The sequence below is a fragment of the Camelina sativa genome, chromosome 4, assembly GCF_030686135.1.
Source record: "Camelina sativa cultivar CO46 ecotype springtype chromosome 4, ASM3068613v1".
Classification (NCBI taxonomy): Eukaryota; Viridiplantae; Streptophyta; class Magnoliopsida; order Brassicales; family Brassicaceae; genus Camelina; species Camelina sativa.
In genome coordinates this window covers 8,862,480-8,870,192 of record NC_141883.1, presented here as the reverse complement: position 1 = coordinate 8,870,192, position 7,713 = coordinate 8,862,480, and the positions used below count along the sequence as shown (strand labels likewise).

The 7,713-nt window shown below is 37.2% G+C and overlaps 1 pseudogene; it reads right to left on the bottom strand.

Moving 5' to 3' along the window:
• Nucleotides 1-471: 471 nt before the first annotated feature.
• LOC147945619 (uncharacterized) lies at nt 472-5,299 on the bottom strand (annotated as a pseudogene).
• Nucleotides 5,300-7,713: the final 2,414 nt, after the last annotated feature.

The window sequence follows — 7,713 nt, the reverse complement described above, 5'->3', positions numbered from 1 at the left end:
TTGTAAACAGCACCGCATAAATATATAAGGAAAAGAAAAAACACTACCGAACAGAGGTAACCGTTTAAATTTTTTGATAATACTTAAGTTAATCACTAACATAACGGCTGTATGTACAAATTGCAAAAGATAAAAAAATTGCAGACGGTAAACCTTGCAATAACTCTTGTAACATATATTGAATGTTAGCAACGACCATGAGCCACTGTTATTATATTATTCAAACGAGATATTAGTTGAGTCGAATGTCATCATACCAATGAAAATGTTATCATACAAAAATATATAAGATAAGCACATCTGAGAAACGTAACACATAAAACACTACCCCACATAGGTAAAGTTTTAAATTCTTGATACTGCATAAGTTAATCACTAACATATCCGCTCTTCGTAGGAAGCACAAACGAAAAAAAATTGCAGTAGTCTGAAACAAATCCAAATTAACTGATACGGGTTAAAATAAAGGTACTAGATGCCAAATAAAATTATGGCAGACACAAGTTTTTTGGTCTCGGTATCCAACTCGCCAACATCGAATGCAACACATTCTTCCATTTTGCCTGCAGCATGGGCATGGATGAAAAAGACAGACATGATCCCGGAGTCGTGAGGTGAGTTGGCCAGAGGGATTACATGAGGCCTTCCTACTACATATGCGGAGGTCACAGGAATATGTGCCATACTGGAATCCAATTCGGCCTGTTTGAATAGGAAAGGAAGCATTACCGCTAAGGGCTGGATGTCACCAATGATAGTTGAATCATTCCGGATGTGGATGTTGAAATCAAGGACAATGATTTTCCGGCTAAGGAGATCAACACACAGTGCCACCCAATGCATTTTGTCAAAGTTGAAAGGCATGTAGAGGTAATCAGCCTGAGGAAACAGCTCGACACGCTCATAATCACCCCGACAAACAACAGCCTAAAGTAAGGGTTTTGGAATTTTGAAATCCTCAAGATTTTTACACTTGCTAAACTTTGGGTACAGCCTCGCCAATTGAGATACAAACTTCGAGTCAAGCACGTCCACACGGAGCTTTGCACCGTCTACCTCATCCACCCTCAAAAGATGCCTGCTGAACTTAATAAGGTCGTCCATTATCTGATAAAAACAATATTAACCAGTTAATCCACTTGCAAATGAAGTAGCTTCAATGAAAAGAAAAACAACCAACCAAATAAAGTAAATTTTACCTTAGACACCATCGGTTTCTTCCTATCAATTAGGTCAACTATATCTTTGCTTCCAATATAAAAATCGCCACCAAGACATATAGAAATGGCATAGTTAAATGGAAAATTGCAATATTAAGTTTTTATACCTAAAAGAGAAGTGATAAGGTAAATCAATAGTTGGTGGACCTACCTTGTCGCATTCAACTTCTTCATTGAGTTTTGGAAACGCTCCTATGGGTCCGATATGGTAGCGGCATCAGGAAAAATCGGCGATGGGTGGCCTAGCAGGTACTTAGTTTTCTTGTCAAAATGGTAGCGCGTGTCCAGTCTAGTCGACAGCGTCCTAAGTCTTTTTTTCCTCTGGACCCCCATCGGTTGTCCACCTAACACCCCCTCTTGGATGCTGCCAACAGTAAAAATTCCTTACCAGCCATTAACGGTGACGTTTGGGCCTACAACGTGTTATTAGTACAACGATTAAGTGGTTAAAAATTGGTGTACAACTAGGTAACGTCGTGTATAAAGAGGTAACGCCGTGTATAAAGAGGTAACGCAGTTAACACAAAGTTCATAGAGTTAACACCAACCTCATCATGTTGCCCGTCGTGTGTGGGTTCATTAACACCAAACTCGTCATGTAGTCCGTGGTGTGTGGGTTCATCAAAACAAACCTATTACCAAGGGGAAGGGTTTAAGCAAAAGTACAACGATCACAACTACCATTTGATAACAATACTGACCTCATCGTTAACACCATCCTTTATAGCCACATTGCCAGCCTAACCGAAGAATGTTAAAACAAAGTTAGTAATTTATGTTTCTTCGAACCACATTTTGCATATTCAATTTCACACATTAACATGGCCGTTAGCAGGAAGCATAAATATATATAGCGTTACCAAAAATTTTACAAAGTACTATACATTTCCAGATAAAGTCAACATACCTTGCCGTTTGGACCGCTTGGTAAGGTTTCAGAACCAACCTGGTGGACAAAGAAAAAGGGGGGTTAGCAGGTAACAGAGACATTTTGTTTATGTGCCAGCTTTAGTAACAAAACAAACCTCGCCGTTGACACCTGGATTGGTAGACACGCAGCCAGCCTAACCGAACAATGGTAAAAAAACGTTAGCAACCTCGAAAGTATAGTAGCATAGAACAACAAAACATTACCCCCGCCAAACTCACTACCGTTAACAGATAGCATGATTAGGACTTCACATGATCAATTTTTCACATTAACATGACCGTTAACAGATAGCACAAATATATATAGCGCTAACAGATTTTTTACGTCATAAAACATAACATACCTCGTCGTTTGGGCCGTCTGGTAAGGTTTCAGAACCAACCTGGTTCACAAACAAATGGGGGATTAGAGAAGGTGATGACAATATCAGGTATAAATACATAGTAACATACGCATTATTCCGTAACAAAAATATTTTGCGGTAACTAAGGTTACACCAAGCCATCATAAAATTATGATAAACACATCAAACCTCATTGTTTGGGTCTTCAAGTAAGGAATCAGAAGCACCCTCGGGCACAATTTAGAAGGGGGTAAGAGGAACTTAACCCGATATCAAGTAAAATGCAATTTGCCATGATAACAAATATAGTGATCACCAATGTGGATACAACTTTAAATTGCATTACAAACCTGGCAATCGTCTTTCTCCGGACAAGGAACACCTCTGTCCTGAGTCAATCATATAGCACATTAGCAATGGAGATATATAGTTAACTCCTTAGTTATCGTATGTTACATTTAGTTGGCTTCACAAGACAACAAGGTAGCCTCCATAACAGGTGATGGTGTTGCGCCAACAACATCCCTCTACACAGCATTTACAAAATAATAAATGCAGACCCAAACAAAAACCCCGACGGAACAAAACTATATAAAATATGGCAACACACTTACCGGTGACTCCATCCTGCGGTTACCCAGACCATCTCGGGCCTGCTCTGACTGGCTATAGTAAGCAGCTACCTCAGCAACAGAAATGGTCATCGTCGGGAACCCCCGGCCCAAATCGTCTCCAGAATGGTTGCCATAATTGTTCAAATTGTTGCCAACCGTAGGGGGCCACAGACCACCGTCCTCCTTGTCCATATCTTTAGAAGCATCAACACCAGTTTGGGGCATCCTCGACTCCGTGTTTACTTCAGCTTTGCCATCTTCGGCGGCAATGGTTGCGTACTTTTTAAACCAGCCAATAACACCTTGAATAATTCTAGCCTCCTGACTCGCTAGCTTCTCGTTGAGAAGCCGAGATATCACGTTTATGTCTACACCCCCTAGATGTGTGGCCTCGACATTGTTGGATGCCGACAGATTGGTGGGATTCAAATTAACCCCTCTCCCATGCTGGGCACCTCTCTGTGCACGCAGTGCTTTGCCCCTCACACCCTTCCTACTTTTTTTAGGAGCAATCTCAACGTCTGCTGGAATGCAGCCTCCACGAAACATATCGTTATTCAATTTGAAACCTTCTTCAGCCAACCTAACGATAGTATCTACTTTGGGATCTTCTTCATCATCCTTCCATGAAAGGTCTTCCTCCTCAGCATCGACAACACTCTCCGGTAATATGATGGGAGCAACATGAGCCTGTTCATAACACGTATACACAATGGGGTTAGCAGTTACAAATGTTGTTATGAAACAAAGCTGATATCAGGTTATGATAATATCAGACTATCATGTTATCAGTCGACGATGTTATCAGATATTGTTTCCATCAAGAAAACAATGCTCTACCCCCCACGTATCAAAAAGCTAAAATCTTAACGAGATACCATCATTATAAAAACGTTATCACATAATGCTGGTATCCAGATAAGCTACGGTATCTGCAACTAACCAATGTAGTTACCATGTATTGAGGTTATCAGACAATGTTCCGCAGAAAATGTCGTTATCGACCAATTTATTTAACACAGATACACTAAAATACTGATTGCTAATGTTGATCTCAAACAATGTTTCTATCGGCGTAAGTTGTTATCAGACTCGGATGGTTATAGAAAGTGTTCCGGTCACGCAAACAATAGACTAACCCCACAAAAACAAAAATAGAAATTCGGAAAAGCATAAGGGAATTAGCATATAACATCATTATTAGATAATGATGGTATCCGGTAAAACTATGATACAAACGGATAACCAAGATTATTACCATGTACTACCGTTATCATACAATGATCATCACAAAGGTTGCATCAGCCAATGTTTTTAACAGAGATAATAATCGTTATAATAAACTGATGAAATTGATAGTTATAGATAAACGAAACATAATGGGATTATCGGAACTAACCACGCATTTCGTATCTATTTCTTTGGCGTTACCAAGCATAAGCGGAACCGCCTGGCGTCGCGGGGCTTCATCTTCCTCCTCTGATTCAGAACACAAGGAATCATCTAATGCAGGTCCCTCTTGGATAGAAGGGGCTGCTTGCAAAACCAAGAGCTGGAGAGCATATAATAGACCTTGAACAGACACAGACGTCGTTGCCAGCTGGGGTAGATCTCTCTCTTTAATCAATGTCATCATCATCTCAAACGGCTTCCTCCCCCACGGATATGAAGTAAATGCCTCCAGGCTCTCAGCCATTTCAGCAAAACGAAGCCTCATACAACTATCCGTAACTGTTTTCTTCTTCAGCATGTTTATAACCCAATTCACGGTTACATCATCCTCGAGTCTGAATAGGGTGATGTAAAATGGGATTTGTTTTTCAGCGGTCCCTCTCCTCTTTTTCTTTTGAACGGTCGGGAACTTACCACATCGTAACCCTGTTACTAGTTTGAATTCGCGAAGGGAAAAGCGAATAGGCGTGCCTAAAAAAACAACCCAGATCTCGTTTGATTTCGAAACCGAGAGATGCATGCCCAGTAGAAACAATCCAAAAGTAGCCGACCAGCTTGGTCTGTTCGGGAAATCGAAAAGAGATCCAAGCGGGGAATCCCTAATTGTCTGAATCTCGTTCTGATCCAATGCATCTATGATAGCCATCAGTGTTTTAAACTTGAAGTACACATTAGCTCTCTCGACCAGTGGTTCTTCTCCTTGTGCAATCAATCGATCTCGTAACTCAACAACACCCATCTAAAACCTAAATAAAAAAACAAATAGACTTAGTCAAAAACGCAAACTTATATTGAATCGTCGGATTATAGACAACAGCGTTAAATACGAAAAACCGCTTACCAAAAAAACAGTACGGCCGGATCTGTTAATTTCCTCGACAATAAGCTGCTTGATTCTGCGATTTCTACTCGGTGAGTTTGTGAATAGATCTTGATAAGTAGGTTAAATGTAATATTACCCGATGATATATAACGAAACAAAACGCCATTTGGACTTTCACAACTGCAGGAAATCTTAAATGTTCTTTTTTAGTATATAACGCCAGCTATGACAACACAATCCCCCACATATCTATCACTTAAATCTTCTGACACCCAGAATCTAAAAATAAAAAATATCTTTTCATTTATCTCACATGCATGCGTAGTAGGGGTAAAAGGGTGATGAATATATGTACAGTACAAAGGGAACAGTATTTTTTGTGTCAGTTAATTATGAAGTCGTCTGATGATACAGATTGCAATTTCCCTTTTTTAAATATCATGTCATTCTTTTTTTCCACATAAATAATAAAATCTTTCTCCCCTCATGCACTCTCTCTCTCTTTCAGCTCTGTATTACTCTTTCTCTCTCTTCTCTTCCCTTAAGCTCACTCAGGTCTCTTCTCTTCCCTTATGCTCACTCAGGTTAAAACATCTGTTATTTTTTTTCTCTCTCTCTCTTCTCTCATATCTACTCATTTTGGAACTCTGCTATTATGTTTTGGAACATGCTATTTCTTCGAATTAAATGCAATATTAGTTAATTTATCTTTTCAACATGTTATTTTTTTTTTATAAAACGCTATTTTTATATATTGAACTTTATTTAGTTTAATATAACATATGAAATATAAATATTACATGTTATTTAAAAAAATCTTATGCATCATTCATTCTTTCTAATCTAACATTAAATCACAAGAGGGTAATTATGCATTTTCATTCCATAATAAACGTAGACCCAGTGGTATTTTCTTTCAAAAAATATTTTTGTGGTATTTTCTTCATTTCTTTCTACAATTATGGTATTAGCTAATATTACCCTAAAGAGAACATATATGATAAGGATTTGGCAAAAAAACAATCCATGTGATAAAAAAAACAAAAGAATTCATTTCAGTTATTTCTTTCGTAAACTCTTTTCTTTAAAATTGGGCTATCAATTTTGGAGTTTATTTTTCATTAGTGTTTGGATGACAAAAAAAAAAAAAAATAGTAAGTCTACAAATACAAAGAAGACAATAAACTAAACCATGGATTAGCCATGCAATATTAATGGAACTATGCCTTTGTAAGTGCAAGGAAATTTTAAATGTGCTTAGAACATCTCCAATATAGAAGGGGAATTGGCTTGAGCTTGGAAACCCAACAGTATAGAATTTGTGTTCAGTGTGAGAGAATCTCTCAAAAAGAGGAAAGTTGACTTGAGCTCAGTATAAAATTCATTTCTTAAAAGAAAGTGTTTATAATTAAAATAATATTGGGATACTATGAGAATTTCTTTGCTAGTCTTACATTTTTAACTAACATATAACTAGGCGGTAGGTGAATGTTACTTACTTTCTCAAGTTCACACGGCTGTTTATCCTTTTTATATAAACAAAATTTTGTACCGTATTTTTCGAACGTTATGGCAATTGATTAATGATTTTTTTGTCAAAGATAAGATTAGAAGGATATAATCTAATAAAGTGGTTAATTTTTCTTCATAGTATCGAATTAACTATTCGAAATGGGTCTTAAAGAACTCTTTTAATATTCACAAAAATACCACCACAAAAATTAGTTTATCCTTTTTATCTACCAAATAAATTTTTATATTTTAAGACCGTTATTGCAATTGACTAATGATTCTTTGTTAAAGTAGTAAGATAACCGAAAAAAATTAAAGAAGAGATGGTTAATTCTTTCACATAGTTTCAAATGAACTATTCGTCATTTCCAAATGGGTCTTAAAGAACTCTATACACATTCACATGTTATAAAGGATAAACAAAAGATAAAAACTTTATTTTTTAAAGATAAAAACTTTCCGAAGAAAGAAAAACCAATTGTCGTACGAAACGAAAAAGAAATAAAGGAAGAAACCTATCTTCTGGTCTTAGATACACTCGTACTTTGTACACACACATTTATAGAAAGATACAGACAAAGATTGAGATGATTCTTGATACAATACGCAAAGTGAAAGAGAAAATAAACTGAAAGCGAGAAAAGAAACTCCACTGTTGTTGGAAGATGTAAAAGAACCAAAGATTCTTAGATATTTTAGGACCACAATGCTGATATAATGACTTACGCTTCCCCAAACATATTAAAATAATAGTTATATGTTTTGTGTCAGTCTCAGTTAGCGAATTGTGTAGTGACTAGTGAGTACTGAGACTAAGC